This window comes from Nannospalax galili, unplaced genomic scaffold, assembly GCF_000622305.1.
Source record: "Nannospalax galili isolate Female #2095 unplaced genomic scaffold, S.galili_v1.0 scaffold270, whole genome shotgun sequence".
Lineage (NCBI taxonomy): Eukaryota > Metazoa > Chordata > Mammalia > Rodentia > Spalacidae > Nannospalax > Nannospalax galili.
Window position 1 is genome coordinate 1,757,478 of NW_008330152.1, and position 19,957 is coordinate 1,777,434.

The 19,957-nt window shown below is 44.5% G+C and overlaps 1 pseudogene; it reads right to left on the minus strand.

The window, feature by feature from the left end:
- Positions 1-3,319: 3,319 nt before the first annotated feature.
- On the minus strand, positions 3,320-4,650 carry LOC103741945 (annotated as a pseudogene).
- Positions 4,651-19,957: the final 15,307 nt, after the last annotated feature.

Here is a 19,957-nt window from a genome sequence, read left to right on the forward strand (position 1 = left end):
AGAACTCAAATTGGAAACCAATGGTGGTGTGTGCAAAACACCTAAGCATCCTCCTATTTGTTCCTAAGCCATGATTAGGAGGGATGTGTTCTAGATTCATTTCTGTTGCTGTGACAAATACCCTGACAAAAAACAACATAGGGAAGAAGGGGTTTACTTGGCTTCCAATTCCAGGTGACAGTTCATCATTACAAGGAAGTCAAAGGCAGGAACTTAAAGCATTATATCCACAGTTAAGAGCAGAGAGGGGATAAATACATGGATCCTTGCTTTCTTTTTTCTTACACTGTTCAGGGCCCCTTGCCTAGAGAATAGCGACACCCATAATGGGCTGGGTCTTCTTACATCAATCAGCGATTGAGACAATCCCCCACAGACATACCCACAAGTCAACCTGGTCTAGAAAATTCTTCAGTCAGATTCTCTTCCCAGGTGATTCCAGATTATGTCAAATTGGCATTTAAAACTAACAAGCACAGGGCCTGATGCTTAAGCTTCATTAGATTCATAGTGAATCCATTTCCATAGCTAAGATTTATTGACTGCTTACAAGTTCTTGGGGGCTTGGCTAACTAAGCTGTTTACATGAATAGTCATTTTTGAGCCTAAATATGACCCTCTAGGTGGGTACTACTCTTACCCCACCATGTAGCTTTTGGATATCTGATTTCAAAACTAATAACTTTAGGTATTATCTTAATGGTACAAAGAATTTGCAAATCTATTGTGGATGCTATATGTCAAACAACCCAGTCCTTTCACCCATTTATAGAGATTCGAGCTGAGGTGAGGCATTGAACTAGGGTGTATGCTAGGAAGTGTAAGATGACTTCCTTATTCTTAGAAGCCTTAACCATCCAAAGGGCTAAGAAATGTTTTTTTAAAAAATATTTTATTATTGTTTTTTAATTTTATGTGTATGAGTGTAAGTACACCTGTGTTGTGTAATGCCCACGAAGGTCAGAAGAGGGTGTAGGATCCCCTGGAACTGGAGTTACAGATGGTTGTTAGCCACCATGTGGGTGCTGAGAATCAAACCTAGATCCTCTGCAAGAGCATTCTGCAAGAGCAGCCAGTGCTCTTAACTGCTGAACCATCTGTCCAGCCCAGAAATGCTTTTAAGATGGAGAAAGTAACCAGAAATTCTGAGGAAATTAGCACCACGGGAGGGAGGGGAGCTCCAAGGCACTCCAAGGTGAAAGGAGCCAGGTGTGGTGGTACACACCTTTAATCCCAGCACTTGGGAGGCAGAGGCAGTCAGATCTTTGTGAGCTTGAGGCCAGCCTGGTCTTCATCATAGCAAGTTCCAGGCCAGTTTGGGGCTACAGGGCGACCCTGTCTCAAAAAGATAAAGAGAGAGAGAGAGAGAGAGAGAGAGAGAGAGAGAGAAAGAGAAAGAAAGGGTTTTGAGGTGCAGTCTAAGAAGTGACCTCCTAGTAATTTGAAATTTATTACTCTAACACTTCACCTGCCAAGGATGCATGTCCTATTCTCATGGATGGCCTCTTTGGGTATGTTCATGTATGATTAACCAAACTTTACTGGGGGCCTTTTGTATATAATGCCCTGAGATAGTTTCTGGTCTTGCCCTTGAAGAGGTCTGAGTCCTGCTGAGATGAAAAGTCAAATAACAATAATGATTTTCACAATCACTCTGTTTCCTTGAGAATCAGTCACCCTCCTATGTCTTTTCCTCTGTGTGATGGTTGGTTTTGTCAACTTGACACAATGTAGCATCACCTGGGAAGGAATTCTCAATGAAGAATTGTCTAGCTTAAGTTAGCCTAGGGGCATGTCTGTGGGGGATTATCTTGATTATGTTAATTGAGGTGAGAAGACCTACCCACTGCGAGTGGTACAATTCCCTAGGCAAGGTATCCTGAATTGTATGAGTGGAGAAAGCAAGCTGAGCACAAGCATGCTCACATCGAATTTATAGTTAAGAGTAGAGAGGAATGAACAGTCCTCTCTACTGTTGACTGTGGATGTGATAGGACCAATTCTTTCAATCTTCTGTCTCTGTGACTTCTTGTTATTTTGGTCTGTAACCTGGAATTGTGAGCGAAAATAAGCCTTTTCTCTTATAAGTTGTTTTGTCAGGGTAACTTATCACAGCAACAGGAGGGAAACCAGGACACCCTGGCACTGAGTTTTTCAACACTCAACACTCATGGACATGAGCATTTTTTTCTCCCCATTAAGCATTTTAAAATTTGTTTTGTTTTGCTTTGTTTTGAGATAGGGTCTCAGTATATAGTCCTGGCTGGCCTAGAACTCCCTATGTAGACCACGCTGGCCTTGAACTCACAGAAATTCTCCTGCCTTTGCCTCCCAAGTGCTGGGATTAAAGGCATGTGCCATATGCCTGACTTTCTAGCTTTATTTTTAATGGACATAATACATAATTCCATCCACATGTTTATGAAATATAATGTAATGTTTTGATTCAGGTACACAATATTTTAATCATGTGGGCGTGTACATACATGAATCATGAATGCAGGAACATGGGTGCCACAGAGAGTGTGTAGAGGTCAAAGACCAACTTTCAGGAGTCTACTCTTATCTTCCATTTTGTTTCTGCTGTGCTGCATTCTCTAAGTTAGCTAGGTCGAGAGCTTCCAGAAGATTCTCCTGTCTCTATTTTCCATCTTACCATAAGAATGCTGGGATTACAGATGTGAACCACTACATTCACCTTTTACTTACGATCCAGGGAGTGAACTCAAGTTGTCAGACTTGGGTGGCTAGCACCTTTACCTGCTGAGCCACCTCCTCAACCCCAGTATACAAATTTTAACAAGAGAGACTGACAAGCTGTGAGCAGCCCAAGCCCACAGTTATTAAGTAAAAGAATGAGCATTCAAGGCACTCACTTGCTGTCGTTGTGTCTGCATGGTCTCCACTCTGGCTAATGCTGTAGAGTTAGAATCTGCAGAGGGTCCAAAGAGTCATCTTTTGGAAGTTAGAGTGGAAAGGCTAAGAAGGCAGGAGACAGCTCCACTGCAGAGGTACAGCCTCTAATTCAGAGAGTGGTACTGATTTATCCTGGGAGAGAGATGTGGGCAAGGACGTGGGGAGGCAAAACAGAGGCAGAGGCTGGGCAGACACTGGGGTAGTGCACAGAAGGGGCTCCACCCTAGGATGTGTAGGAGTAACAGGACATGCTTTATTCTTTTTTTTTTCCACTATGAAATTGCTTTGATGGTGGTATCTGTACAAGTGATGTTGGGACAGGACAACAAGTGCACAGTGAGCATGGCTAGCAGACAGGCTAAAGAGTTCACACTGATATCATGCTTTAGCTGCTGAGACAGCTCTAGGCCACCTTCTCAGCCTCCTCCTCAAACTCTCCCTCCTCCTCAGCTGTAGCATCCTGGTACTGCTGGTACTCAGATAACAGGCCTTTCATGTTGCTTTCAGCCTCACTGAACTCCATCTCATCCATGCCCTCACCGGTGTACCAGTGCAGCAAAGCCTTATGCCAGAACATAGCTGTGAACTGCTCCGAGGTGTGTTTGAACAGCTCCTGGATGACTGTGCTGTTGCCGATGAAAGTGACAGACAATTTTAGCCCCTGAGGTGGAATGTCACAGACAGCTCTTTTCACATTGTTGGGGATCCACTCAACAAAGTAGCTGCTGTTCTTGTTTTAGACATTAAGCATTTGTTTATCCACCTCCTTCATGGACATGTGACCCCTGAACATGGCAGCCACTGTCAAGTAGCACCAATGGCAGGGGTCACAGACAGCTATCCTGTTTTTGGTGTCAAACACCTGCTGGGTGAGCTCAGGCACTGTCAGAGCACAGTACTGTTGGCTGCCCTGGCTGGTCAAGGGGGCAAAGCCAGGCATGAAGAAGTGCAGGCGGGGGAAGGGCACCATATTCACAGCCAGCTTCCAAGGTCATCATTTAGCTGGCCAGGGACTCGCAGGCAGGTGGTTACCCCACGGTGGCAGACACGAGGTGATTCATGTCACCCTAAGTGGGTGTGGTCAGCTTTAGGGCTCTGAAGCAGATATCATAGAGAGCTTCCTTAAAAATGCAATCGATCTCATCTGTGTTTTCAACAAGCTGGTGGACTGAAAAGGTAGCATTATAGGGCTCAACCACTGTGTCCAACACTTTGGGGAAGGGTACCACGCTGAAAGTGTTCATGACTCTGTCTGGATACTCCTTCTGGATCTTGCGGATGATGAGGGTACCCATCCCAGATCCAGTCCCCTCACCCAGGGAGTGGGTCAGCTGGACGCCCTGCAGGCAGTCATAGCTCTCAGCCTCCTTCCCCACAACGTCCAGCACTGAGTCAACCAGCTCTGCACCTTCTGTGTAGTGCCCCTTGGCCCAGTTGTTCCCAGACCCACTCTGACCGAAGACGAAGTTATCCGGCTTAAAGATCTGCCTGAAGGGCTCCGAGCGCACAGAGTCCAAGGTGCCGGGCTTCAGGTCCACGAGCACGGCGCAGGGCACCATACTTGCCACGGGTGGCCTCGTTGTAGTACACGCTGATGCGCTCCAGCTGGAGGTCTCTATCCCCGTGGTACGTGTCAGTGGGATCAATGCCATGCACGTCGCTGATCACCTCCCAGAACTTGGTGCCAGTCTGGTTGCTGCGCTGCCCAGCCTGCAGGTGCACGATCTCCCTCATGGCGGCAGTGACTGTGGAGAGGCTGCAGGTTGGAAGCAGATGCTGAGGAGCAGGCTCGCAGAGTCGACATGCTTCATTCTTATACGTTTCACACCGTCCTAGAATTTTATGATGTCATGATTTTTTTAATTTTAAGAAATAGATTTATGTGTTTATATTTGAGTATGCATGGATGTGCGTGCACACAATGGTGTGTGTATGTTTGTGCATGTGTGCCTAGGTCAGAGGATAACTTGTAGGAGTCATTCTTTCCACCATATGGAGACCAGGGATCAAGCTCAGGTTGCCAGGCTTGGCAACCGGCACCTTTACCCACTGAGCCACCTTGCCAGTCCTCATGATGTATTTTTCTTTAAATTTTTATTATTTATTTATTTAATTTTGTGTGTATGAGTGTTTTGCCTGCATATATGTAACTGTACCACATGTGTGCAGTGCCTGTGGAGGCTAGAAGAGGATATCAGATCACCTAGATCTGGAGTTAGGGGTGGTTGTTAACCACCATATGGATGCTGGGAAACAAATCCCGGTCCTCTGCAAGAGCAGTCAGTGCTCTTAACCACTGAACGGTCTCTCCAGCCCTCGTGATATATTTTTCATGTTCCATATATTTTGCCATATTTGTGAGTAGAATTTCAATTTACTTTTTAATGCTTTCACTATGTATTCTATGACCTTACTAGATTCATTTATTGGTTACAGTGGTTTGTTCACAGATTTTTGTTCCCTTTCTGTTTTTCTTCTTTCTTTCTTTCTTTCTTTCTTTCTTTCTTTCTTTCTTTCTTTCTTCCTTCCTTCCTTCCTTCCTTCCTTTCTTTCTTTCTTTCTTTCTTTCATCTTTCCTTCCCTCCTTTCTCCTTCCTTCTTTCCTTTTTTTTTTGAGAGGATTTCCCCAGCTGGCCTGGAACACACTATGTAGACCAGGCTGGCCTTGATCTAACAGAGATCTGCCTGCCTCTGCTTCCTGAGAGCTGGGATGTACCACCATGCCCAGCTTTGAATTCTCTGCAGACATAATTATATCAAAGACAATTTTATGTCTTCACTTCCAAAATGTATATGTATGTTTCTTTTTCATACTTTATTGCAATGGCTATGGCCTCCAATACAGAGCTGAAATGAAGTGATGAGGCTTTGTCTTATTCCTGATCTTAGAGGGCAAACAGTCTGTCATAGTTAAGTACATTAACTATAATAGTTTTGTAGTCAACCTCCTACTTTTTTCTTTCAAACTGATAAAGTTCCTTTCTATTTCCAGCTTGCTGAGCTGCTCTCTCTGGTCTAGTCAATTCTTAAAATGTATAGCCTGATCTCAGTTATGCCATGGAGAATTAAGGAAGGTGGTGATCTTTTATTCATTTGTGAGTAATTATTTGGGTAGCTTGGGATACTTGGGAGGCAGACAGCAGCAGTCATCAGCAGAACATGGCCATGTTCGGCAGAGTGGAAACCTCCCAGTATGGACAGAAAGCAGAGAGTGCTTCACGGTGACTCTACAAAAAAGGCAGAGCAGAGGGACCTTAGGGACAGGTTCCAGGGTGCTGGTAAAGCAGCATCACAGAAAAGTCTAGAAATGATTCTAGCAAGAAGGCCCTGTGGAGGTCCCCAGGGTCACTGACTTTAAAAAAAGAAATGTAGGGATTGGAGAGATGACTGGTGGTTAAGAGCACTAGCAGCTCTTGCAGAAGATCTGTGTTTGAAACCCAGCACCAACATGGCAGCTAACAACCATCCATAACTCCAGTTCCAGGGAATCTGATGCCCTCTTCTTTCCTCTGAGGGCACTGCATGACATAGGTGCCCCTACATACATGCAGGCAAAACACTAATACACAAAATAATAATAATAATAATAATAATATTTTAAAAATGAAATGTAAGTACTATTAAAATTTAGCCAGGGAGGGGCTGGAGAGATGGCTCAGTGGTTAAGAGCACTGGCTGTTCTTGCAGAAGACACGGCTCAAATCCCAGCACCCACATGGCAGCTAACAACTATCCGTAACTCCAGTTCCAGGGGATCTGATGACTTCTTCCGTCCTCTGACAGCATTGCACAACATGGGTGCACTTACATGCATGTAGGCAATACGCACATACACATTAAAAAAAAATTAACCAGGGAGGGCTAGGGAGATGGTCCAGCAGGTTGACTTGCTTGCCACCAAGTCTGAATAGGCCAGGGTCTCACATGGTGTAGGGAGAGAACTGATTCCCACAAGTTGTGCCCCATCATACATAAATACCCATAAGTGAATAAATGTAATAAATAATTCCAAAAAAATAAATAATTTAACAAGGGAGAGGAAGCAGTAGGCTGCCCCATTCTCAGATAGGGAAACTTCTTAAAAAACCAACTGCATTTGAAAATATTCAGGAAAACAGAAAGAATGATGCAAGGAAATAGCTGATCATTCTATTCCACCACTAGGGTTTAATGTCCTCTCCAAAGCTCATGCTCAAATTGAATTGTCACTGGAACAATACTAAGAGGTGAGACCTTTAAGAGGTATTAGGTCAAGGTTGGAGAGATGGCTCAGTGACTAAGAGCATATAATGCTCTTATAAAGGACCCAGGGTCGGTTCCTAGCACCCACATCAAACAGCTCACAACGACCTTTAACTCTAGCTCCAGTGGATCTGATGCTTTCTGGCCTGATAAACATACATAAATCTTTATTCATTTATGTGTTGATTTTGGTCTTTTTGAGACAGGGTCTCCTTGCAGACCTGGAACTAACTATGTAAACCAGGCTGGCCTCGATCTTACAGAGATCCACCTGCCTCTGCCTCCTGACTGCTGGGATTAAAGGTGCCCCACTGCCACACTTGGCTTTTTCTTTTTTTTTTTTTACTTTTTAATTTTTTTGACAATTTAATCTGTGAATACTGTATTTGCATCACCCCACCCCTCCTCTCCCCACTCCAACTCCTACCATGCCCTCTGCCTCCTCTCAACTTTATTATCTTTTCCTTGACTAATACTGTTACACACACACACACACACACACACACACACCACTGTATTGCATCCATTTAGTGGTACTCACATGTACATGTGTTTAGAACTGACCACTTGGAATAGGATGGCCTATTAGGGAGCTTGTTCCTGGAGTAAACTGATCCTCCCTCCCTCAGCAGCCATTGATTGCCTGTTCTTCATCTAAGTGTGTAAACATAGCCAAATACACAAGGCTGGAGAGGTCATAGACCCTAGCAGAGAACCTACTACTATCACTTTCCTAAACCAACATAACTTCTTATTATATTCTAAATATTATATAAATCCTTGTATTCACAGAAAAATGAAGCTCTCACCACTCATCAAAGAAGCTTTTTTTTTTTTTTGCAGTAGATGGAGACTATTAAAAAGTTTCACAACTGGATAAAACACAGAGAATCAGTGATTGTGGAGTGCCTTGCCACAACTGAAACATCTACAATGTAACCCACACACCTAAGGCTCAGGAAACACTGTGGAAGAGGGAGGTGGAAAGATTGTAAGAGCCAGAGCACCAGGATACCTGCTGCTAGATAGTGTCTTCTAGACCTTGTAGGGAAGCTGCACCCATGAAATCTCAATATGGTCCCTTAAACAAGGCCTGCATAGTAACAACATCTGTTAACATGCCAATGAGGACCAGAATTGTGTCCAGTCTCCCAGGTAGGATTGGTGCCATTAGCAAAGGGCTCGGCCCCTTCCTGCCTTCTCTTTGATACTTTGTTTTTCTTCCACATGTGGAGCAGTTTCCTCTCCACTGGAGAATTCAGCGTTCAAAAAACCATTTTGGAAGTTGAGAATCAGATTAGACAGCACCAGACATCAAACCTGCTGATACCTCCGTCTTAGACTTCCCTGTTTCTAGGACTGTGAGACATAAATTCCATTATTTATAAATTATGTAGCCTTTGGGGTTCTATTATTGCAATACAAAGCAGGCTAAGGCATCACCCCACACTCAACAATTGTTAACATTTAGCTACATTGACTCCATTTAAAAATTATATTCTTGTTTATTGTGAATGGTTGGGGGCATGTGACAAGGTATGCATGTGGAAGTCAGAGGACAGCTTGTGGGAGTCAGTTCTCTTCTTTCGTTATTTGGGTCCCAGGGTTTGAACTCAGGTTGATAGGCTTGGCAGCAAGTCCTTTTACCTGCGGAGTCATCTTTCTGGCCTGATGCTCTTACATTAGGTCAAACTACACAGATTCACATTTCTTATTTATCAAAAATTGTTGAATAAGTGGTTAGAAAGATGGCTCAGTGCTTAAGAGCACTTGCTGCTCTTTCAGAGGACTGGAATTTAGTTCCCAGAACTCACATTGGGAAGCTCAAACCAACTGTAACGCCAGCCCCAGGGGATCCAACACCATCTTCTGGCCTCTGCAGGCACTTTCACACAAATGTACATGCACACACACACACACACACACACACACACACACACACACACACAGAGGCACACCCACATATACATAAGTAAACATAACAAATCTTTTAAAAAACCTATTATTTATTTATTTATTTTATGTGTATGAGTATTTGCCTGCATGTATGTAAGTGCACCCATGTTGTGCAGTGCCCACAGAGGCCAGAAGAGGGCATCGGATCCCCTGGAACTGGAGTTACACATGGTTATTAGCAGTCTTGTGGATCCTGGAATTCAAATCCACGTCTTCTGCAAGAGCTACCAGTGTTCTTAACCACTGAACCATCTTGCCAGTCCAAATCTTTTAAAAGTTGAATATTAAGTATTTTACATGGATTAATCTAATTGATTAATCCATTTTTTTTCTTTTTGGTCAAGCACCTCTGTATATATCTGCTAAGAACAGGAAAATTCTATAATTCTACAAAACCATCACCATATTAAGAAGATTGATGTCATTTCATATATGCGGTGGTCATTCTCCAAAATGGCCAATAGTGTCCCACTTCCTGTATTATCACCATATGGATTTCTGTTCCATGGTGAACAGGGATGAGCTGAGTGACCAGCAGGATATTGAAGGAGTGATGGAGAGTGATTCCTAAAGTTAGTTCATAAAACACACTGTGACTTCTCTCTTGCTGTCTTAGATCTTTTGCTCTGGAAGATACCAGCTACTATATTAAGGTACTACGAAGAGGGCCATACCCAACAAGGACCTGGGACCTCTTGCCAACAGTCAAAACCAACTTGTGAGCCACATGAATGAGCCATTTGGAAGCAAATCCTCTGGTCCCAAACATTCAGATTGTTTGTTCACAGCCATCTCTTGTTGTTTTAGTTTCAGTGTTTGGATAGGGTCTCACATAGCTCAGGTTGGCCTCAAATTTTCTATGTGGTCAAGAATGACCTTGAATTTTGGCTCCTCCTGCCTCTACCATACCTAGTTTATGAAGTGCTGGGGACTGAACACAGGACTTCATGCATGCTAAGCAAGCACTCTCTCGACTGAGCTGGATCAGATGGGAAGATTTTTGTTCCTTTATTTATTCTTTGACAATTTCATACGTGCATACACTGATCATTGGATACACACTTAACTCCCTCCTCCTATTTCCTCTGGACATCCCTCAACACGTCCTCCTCATAGGGAAGGGATTTTAAAGAAAGACATTTATGGACTGGAGATGGCGCAGCAGTTAAGGGCGTTTGCTGCTTTTCCAGAGGACCTAGGTTCAGTTCCCAGCATTCACTTGGCAGCTCACAATTTCTGTAACTCCAATTCCAGGGGGCTCTGACACTCTCTTCTGGCCTCCATGGGCACTAGGCAAGCATGTGGTACACATACACATATACAGGCAAAATACACATATGAAATAAAACTAAATATTTCTTTTAAAGACTCATGCTGTCCAACTGTTGAAACAATGGACCCCAAAGAATTAGAGTCTTCCCAAGAATCTCATGCTGAGGAAAGGAAAAGGCTGAGTCCCTGACTAGCCAGATGAGGAACTTGCCCCCTAGCAAGAGACTTCATATAGTTCTGACAACACCTTGAGCTGAGACCGTGGGCTGGACCACACCTTGACCAGGACCACTTAGTTATGCATGTCTTGCCTTCTATTAAAACCAAAGCCTCATGCCAGGACCCCAAAATAAATCTGAGGTCACTGAGCCTCTTTGTTCTTCTTCCCAACATGGCTGCACTGAATCCATCTTCTTTCTCTGCTTTTCTCTGTCACCGTCTCTCTCATTGATGTATTAAGAATGGGTGGCCATGTCCAGCCTAGCTTGTTGTCCTTTCCAGGGTCCAGGCTTTCACTCTAAAAACTCTGGTGACATTAACACTTGCGATTTTTTGCCTGAAGTTTGTTTTGTTTGGTTTTACAGCACTGCCTCCACACTCAGAAAATTAGACAAGTTCAAGATCAAGGCCGGTATGGGCTAACTGGGTCCCGTGGATCCCAGTATTCTCCCATTTGGACCACTCTCCAGCTGTCCACAGCTGTAAATGACTTTAATGACCTTATATTGGCAGTGGTCCCTTCCCTGTTTCATTTTCCTCCCAAGCAAACAGAAGCAAGCTTTCTATAGCTATAAGTTCAGCATCCACGGAGTCAAACATCCAAGGACCAAATATATCTGGAAAAATCATTGTGTCTATACTGAACATGAACAGATTCTTTTTTCTTGTCATTATTCCTCAAACAATACAGAATGAAAACTACTTATATGGCATTATCATCATATTATGTATTAGAAATCATCTAGAGATGATTTGAAGTTGGTGGGGGAGCGATGTGGTAGGTAAAGGTGCTTGCTATCAAGCCTGACAACTTGAGTTCAATGCTCAGGACCCATATGGTGGAAGGACAGGACAACTCCTGCAAGTTGTCCTCTGACCTCTATTTATACACTGTGACATGCATGCCTGTACACATACACACATAATAAATAAATGTAATTTAAAAAAGTATGGAGGGGGATGTGTGTAAGTTCTATGCAAATGCCATGCTATTTTATATGGGGGATTTGAGCACCTAGTATTTGGGAATCTGAAGGGGGTCCCCCAAAACTGATCCCTGACAGAGACATAACTGCACTTGCACTTAAATCTTAAGGTCTGCCTCTAGGAGAGCCCAAATGAAGACATGTCAGTCCTAATGTCATCTGAAATGACAAGGAAAAAAAAAGCCTGAGTCATGCATCCTGCTCACATTCACACTTTGGATTGTTTCTCCTCTCTGCTCACCTGGGCCAGGAGCACTCAGATTCCTCAATGGTAGGCAAGGGTCAAAGTCTAGGCTGAGGGGCAGGGTCTCTGCCAAGTGTTCAGGAGTCAGTTACTGGTACAGAACACCTGGCCTAAGTTTGCATGAACTTTGAAAACCTCCTCCTTTAACTTAGTGTATCAAAGAACGAGTCAGCTGCTGTATTGAAAGCTTTCACATCAAAGAGACCCCTTCTGCCCAGAATCTGAGAACCTGACCAGTTCCTTCCCCTGATTCATTTCCCTTATTTAGTACCGGCTTGTGGACTCTGGGTGATATTCCCGGCAAATGACTGTGCTTCTTTCCCACCTGGCCCAAGAATCTGGAAATCTGAGATCTTAAAAATAAGGCTAGGTGGGGCTGGAGAGATGGCTCAGCGGTTAAGAGAACTGACTACTCTTGCAGAGGCCTGGGCTCGATTCCTAGCACCTATATGGCAGCTAACAACTGTCCATAACTCCAGTTTCTGGGAATACGATGCCCTCTTCTGACCTCCATGGACATTACATGACATGGGTGCACTTACATACATGCAGACAACACATTCATAAAATATTCTAAAATATTTTTAAAAAATAAGGCTAGCTGGCTCAGCAGGTAAAGGCACTTGCTGCCAAGCCTGAGTTTGATCCCTAGGACTCACATGGTGGAAGGACAAAACCGAGTCCTGAAAGCTGTCCTCTGACTTGGACAAGCATGCTGTAGCATACATGTGCCCACACATACAGTAAATAAATGCGATTTTTTTTTAAAAGTAAGGCTTATCCCTTAAATGTTTATTCTGCATTATTGTTCCACTGGGGAAGAGACTTTTTTTCAAAACTTTGTTATGACAGACTATTTCCTTTTCTTTCTTGTAGTATATTTCTGCTAGACAGTTCAATGGGCTAGAATTTTTAAATTATATATATATGTATTTTTTTTAATTGAGCTCTTGTACGTTTCACACATTTTTTTTTGAGATGGTCTCAGTATGTAAACCAGGCTGACCTTAATCTTAGAGAGCTCTGCTTGCTTCTGCCTCCTGAGTGCTAGGATTAAAGGCATGTGCCCCCACACCCAGATTAAAAATGGTATTTTTCTTAAAGGGTCAGGGCAGTCTGTGTGACAGAACCAGGGGACCTCCGAGAGGTTTTTCTCTGACACTTCACCCAGAGCTTGGACACCTCAGGGGGTGTGGGGACTGATTACTTGGGGCCAGAGGTCATGAGAGGGCCCCCTCCCTGGGCCTATCCTTCCGGCTGTATGCTGACCTCCCCATCACAGAACACGCTGCCAGAGCCACTATGGAAAATTCGGAGCTGGTGTAATTGTTTATGTGATTTGAATTGCTCGCTCATCATGCTAACAGGCCCAGAGTGCTGATTGTTTACAACGGGCTTAGTAATTAAAAGATCAGGGGTGATGTAGGGTAATGGGGGATGGTGGGGTAAAATGAGGTGAGGAAAAGCCAAAATGGATAGCACAGGAGGAAGAGTAGGGGGAGGGGACGGCAGCTTGTCTCCAACACCAAATGAAGGCTTCCCTCCACAGCAGCTCACCATTGTTGGTTTTAAGCAGAGGAGAACAACATAACGCTTAGCTCCCTGGGAAGAGCCCCAGTGTCTCATAGCCCTCTTTTGGATTGCAAGGTACAATCACCCCATGGTCCCCTTTACCCTGGTATCATATTAACTTTTAAGTAAAATCTCATGCAAACTTAAAAATGTTAAATTAACACCAAAATATTTTTTTCAGGCCAAAATATTCTCTCTTTAATCACAACATGGTTCCTGGTAGTAAAACCCACAACCCTGGAAGGGCCACACGATTTGAACCCACAGTTTTCAGATAAGAAAGTGATTTGTGTAGCTAGTGGGTGGCTCCCAGAGCCAAGAGCCCACACATGGCTCATTTCTTGTCAGACTCTCTTCCTTGGGGACAGCGAAATGTGGGGCTTTCTCTTGGCTCCACCAACACGGCTACAGTAGTTGGATTCTAGAATGAATATTCAATTATCTGGGGGAATTTACAATAAAATACCAGTTCCCAGGCTGAACTGAGGCCAGTGTTTTGGTTTAGGTTCCTTCCTTCAGACTCAGATTCTAAGTCAAGGATTTGAGTGCGAAAAAGTGATTTTGGAAGTGCTGTGGAGAAATGAGACAAGGAAGGCATAGTCATTTTTTGTTGCTGTGACAAAATGTCTGCGGAAACAGTTTAAAGGAGGAAACGTATTCTGGCTCGGTGTTGTAGAGGTTTTCTGAAGAGACCATCATAGTGGAAGGGCATGGTAGAGCACAGCTGCTCATCTCACTGCAGGCAGGAGGCAGAGAAAGAGACTGGGGCTGAGGACAGGAGATGCCTTCAAAGCCCCTCCCTCAGTGACCTACTTCCTCCAACTAGACCCCTCTTCCTCATTCAACTATGAATATATCAATGGCTTATCAGCTCACCAATAAAGTTAGAGCCCTCAAGGCCCTGTCTCTGAACCCTGCAGTTCTGGGAAACAAACAGTCAACATAAGAACCTTTTGGTGGTGGAGATGGGGACTTCATGTTCAGACCTTAATAGAAGAGAAGACAGAAAACAGGGTCTTGGCAGCAAGAAACTTCTTTGGCAACTGAAGTTTAATTCCACCAGGGAACTCTGGGAGGCAGTGTGTGCCTCCAAGTTTTCTCACCTGAAGGGTAAGGGAACCCTGCTCCAGCTGCCCCAGGGGTAGAGCTGTTCATAATCAGTCACTTTCTGTCTTCTGTGCAGGGCAGAACAGGCTCCAGTGCCAAGAGAAAGCACTCAGGCAAAATGTAGAAGATTCTGGTATTTGTAGATTTGGCTTTCTACTACAGTAGGAAGCCTCCAGGGAGCCAGAGGGGATAAGGACAGTATTTCCATGGCAAACATCTGCTGTACTACCTTAACGCAGGCTCCTGAGTGCCTCTATCTTCAGAGTAACTATGCTCTTCTGCCTTCTTGGGAGGCACAGCAGCTTCCTGGAACAATTTGCAAGTTGAAATTGTGTATTGATCAGTTTACTGCTGCTACAACAAAGCACCTGAGAAAAATCAACTTAAAAGGAGGAAAGGTTTATTTTGGCTTATGACTTCAGTGGTTTCAGTTCATAGTCACATGGCTCTGCTGCTCTGGCACTGTGGTCATGGCAGGAGCACACCGTGGAGCTACTGATTCTCTTACAGTGGCCAGGAAATGGGAAAAATGAAAGAAAATGGGGCTGGGGTCCCGTTATGTCCTTTAAAGAGATGCCCCCCCAATGATGTAATTTCCTTTCACCAGGCTCCACTTATTAATGTTAACACATAGTGTTAATGTTGCTCTAGGGGAGTTTGTGGCTTCTTTTTCTTCTCAGCTTATCCTCCCCTAAAGGGGATGGGCTGGGAAGATGGCTCAGTGGGTAAAAGACTCGCTGTGTAAGCATGAGTACCGGAGTTTAGCTCTCCAGCACCCTTGTAAAAGCTGAGCATGGCGCCATGCATCTGTAACCTCAGGGCTGAGGGGTGGGAGGAGACAAGTAGATCCTGGGGGCTCGCTGGCCAGCCTGTCTAGCTAGAACAGTGAGTTCTAGGTTCAGTGAGAGACAATGTCCCCCCAAATAAGGTGGACAGTGATAGAGGAAGACACAAGATGTTGACCTCTGGTCTCCACATCCTCATGCACAGGCAAGTGCACTGGTACGTGTGTGCAAACACATGCATACAACACACACATTTTTTTTTTTAAGCCAGGGAACTTGGTAGTTATATTAGTTACTTTTTGTTGCTGTGATAAGACACCATGACCAAAAGCATCTTATAGAAGAAAGTTTATTTTAGCCTATGGTGCCAGAGGAAAATCCATAATGGTGGGGGAGGTATGGTACCAGGCAGATATGGTGACTGGAGAGGAAGCTGAGAGATCACGTCTTCAATCACAAACACGAAGCAGAGAGAGTGAACTGGGAGTGGGGCAAGGCTATAAACTTTTTAAAAACATTTTATTTATTTATTTATTTATTTATTTATTTATTTATTATTATTATTATTGTTGTTGTTGTAGTTTTAGATGTTTTTACAGCAGTCGGATACTAGAGGGCTGAAGCGCTTAGGCGAGTTACAAGCCCCTAGGTCAGAAAAAAAAGTTTGCAGTTTAAATCTTGGAGCTGCTTTTGGCTTTCAGGTGCCTGGCAGGGATTAGCTAATTTGCATTTTCACTGACTTCACTTTAGTTGCTTGTTTGAATGCCTGAAGGCTGGCCTTGAACTCACAGAGATCTGCCTGACTCTGCCTCCCGAGTGCTGGAATTAAAAGCATGTGCCACCACGCCCGGCTTTATTATTTTTAATTTTATATATATGAGTGTATTGCCTTCATGCATGTGAGTGCGCCCATATCGTACAATGCCTATGGAAGTCAGAAGAGGGTGTCAGATCCCCTCTAACTGGAGTTATGGATGGTTGTTAGCCACCTTGTGGCTGCTGGGAATTGAGCCCGGGTTCTCTGCAAGAACAGTCAGTGCTTTTAACCGCTGAGCCATCTCTCCAGGCCCAGTTATAAACTCTTAAATCCCCTCCCTAGTGACATACTTCCTCTAGCAAGGCTTAACCTCCTAAACATCCCATGAGCTCCTGAAACGGTGTCACCAACTGGGACCCAAATTCAAATACTTGAGCTTACTGGAGACATTTCTCATTCACACCATAACAGTGATCCTTACAGGGAGGATGGTAGTACGTTGAAGGGATACTAAGGAGAGCTGGAATCTGGGCGTGTGCCATCCATTCTGCCACCATCAAAGGACATTGTCCTAGTTCCTAATGAAAGACAAACAGATGATGTTAACATGCCCAATGTTCTCCTGAGATAGACCCCAGCATTATGATTGACACTTGGCTTGATGACTGAAATTATCTTTTTTTTTCTTTTTACATTTATTTATTTTGTGTGTATTTCAAAGGGTGTGCATATTCCATGGCACATGTATGGAGGTCAAAGGGCAAGTCAATTCACTCCTTCCACCACGTGGGTGGAAGGATTGAATTCAGATCATCAGGTTTGTGGCAAGTTGCTTAACCACTGAACCATCTCACTGGCCCATGATGGCTGTAATCCTACAATTTCCTTTTCCACGCCAGAATATGCATTAGCAAGCAACTGAGTACAAGCGAGGGTATAACAGAGATAACCTTGGATGAATTCTAATTTATATAAGCAAATAACTTGAAAGGAATGTATTTCGTTGCTATTAGCAAATTTTGTGGGCAGTAACTCTGCCAACGGGGACCAGTTTGCTGCAAATCTCTACTGTATACTATTGGAAAGAAATCTGTTTGGTTTTATTGCTTCAAGGGTAGGAAACTCCCTGGAAATGATTTTTGTTTGGTTGCAGAACAGCCTTTTCATCAGTTGATCAACAAATCAATGGAAAGATATTGATTGTTTACATGGCACAGAGTATCATGAGGATTTATTATAGATAAACATGATCCTTGCTTCCAAAGAGCACACAATCTAATTGGGGGCACAATGAGACATGAAATGGTAACCCATAAGTCAAGGTAGCATATCAAAGTTTCATGAGTGCTGGACACTGATTTAGCTTGGGAGAAATCAAGGAGGAGGGGTGATTGGAGCTGGTTGTTGAAGGATGGATAGGAGTTGTACAGCAAGAGAAAATTACATGGTAATGTGGGCAAAAGCAACAGTGCTCAGGAGAAAATGACTAGGCCTGCTCAGAGACTGAGAAGGCGCTCCTTAGCTGCAGTGGGGCACATGTGTGGGGTGGATGTTACTCAAGATGGCTGCTGAGTCACCTCCATTCAAAGAATCACTCAGTCAGTCCTCAGGGTTTCCAGTCCAGGGAAAACAGGTGCCTGATGGCCTGTTTACACATCGTGCTTTGAAAAGGCAGGCAGGTGCCAGCCAGGGCCTATGGAGCTATGGAGGCTCTTTGGGCTTCCCTGAGCCATGCCACCTAGCTCTGCCAGGGATGCCCAGCCTCCATTGCCCTCTCCATTAGAACCTATAAGTCATAAACATCTGCAGTTCCCTGCAGAACAGGAGTTTGTAGGAGAACCATCCTGGGATTGCCTGCCCTCTGGTCACATACCTTCCCTAGGCCACACAGCAGGAAGAATGCCTGGTTTAGCAAACAGAAATGCAGGACGGCTTGGTTGCACTCTAATTTTAGAAAAATAACTTTTTACATTTTTTTCTGTTGTTGTTTTGAGATAGGCGCTCACTCTGTAGCCGGCGCTGGTCTGGAACTCACTATGTAGACCAGGGTGACCTTGAATGCTTGGTCATCTTCCTGCCTCAGTCTCCTGAGTGCTGGGATTACAGGTGTGTGCTATCACATCCAGCTAGCAAGTAATTCTATTAGGATAACTATGCCTTACACAGTAATATTTTTACTAATATTTTTAGCATATTTATACTAAAAATCTCCGTTTCTTGTCTGAAATCCAAGGTAAGTGAGTATCCCTTATATCTGACGCTTTGATGAGGATGTAGCTCAGTTGGTAGAGTGTTTGCCTAGTATAACAAAGCCCTGGGTTCCATCCTTAGTACCACATAACTCCAGCAAAGGCCTATAATCTCAGCACTTAGGAGGCAGAGGCAGAAAGATCAGAACCTCAAGGTCATCCTTGACTACATAGCAAGCTTGAGACCAGCCTGGAATGCATGGAGCCGTGTTTCAATTCTCTGCCATCCCCAAAACGCTCCTGGCTCTGGGTCACAGTAATTGGTTTGAGGTTGAATATGTGACCCAAGACTACCCTGCTCTTCAAATGTCCTCTGTTGGGGTTTCCAGGACTGAGAACCCCTACAAGACATGAGAATGGAGTGTTCCCATTAGGGGAAGGTACCTCGTGGAGGCAGGCGCCTGTCTCACAATGCCACACACTGGGATGAAGAGGAGAGAGAGAGAGAGAGAGAGAGAGAGAGAGAGAGAGAGAGAGGATGTCTGAAGACATCGTGTCAGCATCACCCTTTGAATGTCACATCAGAGACTGTAAAGTCCCTTGCAAGTCCAGGCAGTTTGATTTAGGAAGCCTTCACTCATGAGTGACTCTAGGAGCATCATCCTGTCAGGGCCACAGTTGCCAATCCTGACTCAGTTCAAAGGGAGGGATGCTCCTGAGACTCCCCTATCTCATTGTAGAGGGGCACGGTGCTGGATAGCTTTAGTCATCAACTTGACACACCTGGGTAGAGGGAGCCTCAATTGGGAAATTTCCTCCATTGGACTGGCCAGTGGCCATGTCTGTGGGGTATTTTCTTGATTGTTGAGTAATGTAGGAGGGTCCAGCCCACTGTGGGCAGTGCCACCCCTGGGCAGTTGGTCCTGTATTGTATAAGAAAGCAGGCTGAGCATGGGCCAGGGGAGCAAGTCAGTAAGTAGCGTTCCTCCATGGCCTGTGCTCCAGCTCCTGCCTCCAGGTTCTTGCCCTGAGTTTCTACCTTGGGCTCTCTCCATGATGAACTGTGACCCAGGACATGTAAGCCAAATAAACCCTTTCTTCCCCAAGTTGGTATTGGTCAGAGTGTTTTGTCACAGCAATTGAAGGCAAACTAGGTCAGGCAGGGCCTCCCTGGCTCAGAGGGCAGCGAAGAGATACCCTCTGTGATATGATCATCCCTGCTGTCACACCCAGCTGACAGCTGGCAGAGGAACCTCTTGTTTCCCAGCCCTTACAGGGTCTTCTCTGCTCTTCTTCCTTTACCAAAGGATGTGGTGCTTGCTAGGCAAGTGGTCTGCCTCTGAGCTACACCCACTCACTTCTTAGCCTCTTAAGGTATCCTCATCAGCCTCATTTCTGTTCCCACATGGCTTCTGGACTAGGCTCCAGAGGTTAACCTGGAGAGTCATTATAGGCTAATCCAGTTGAACCGCTCAGAGTCCCTGTGTCCTAGATGAAGAGACTGAGGCTCAGAAAGATTTTATCATAGATTATAGGCAGGTCAAAGAATAAGAGGAAAGCCACATTGCTTGGGGAAAGGGTCCTTGGTTTGGACTCTGTTGGACCTAACCTCTTGAAGTTCATTTTCCTGCTGGAGAATAAGCTTAAATACCGGCCCCATCCACCCTCACAGTGACTTCCCAAAGCTCGCAGAATTACCAAGCGCCAACTCA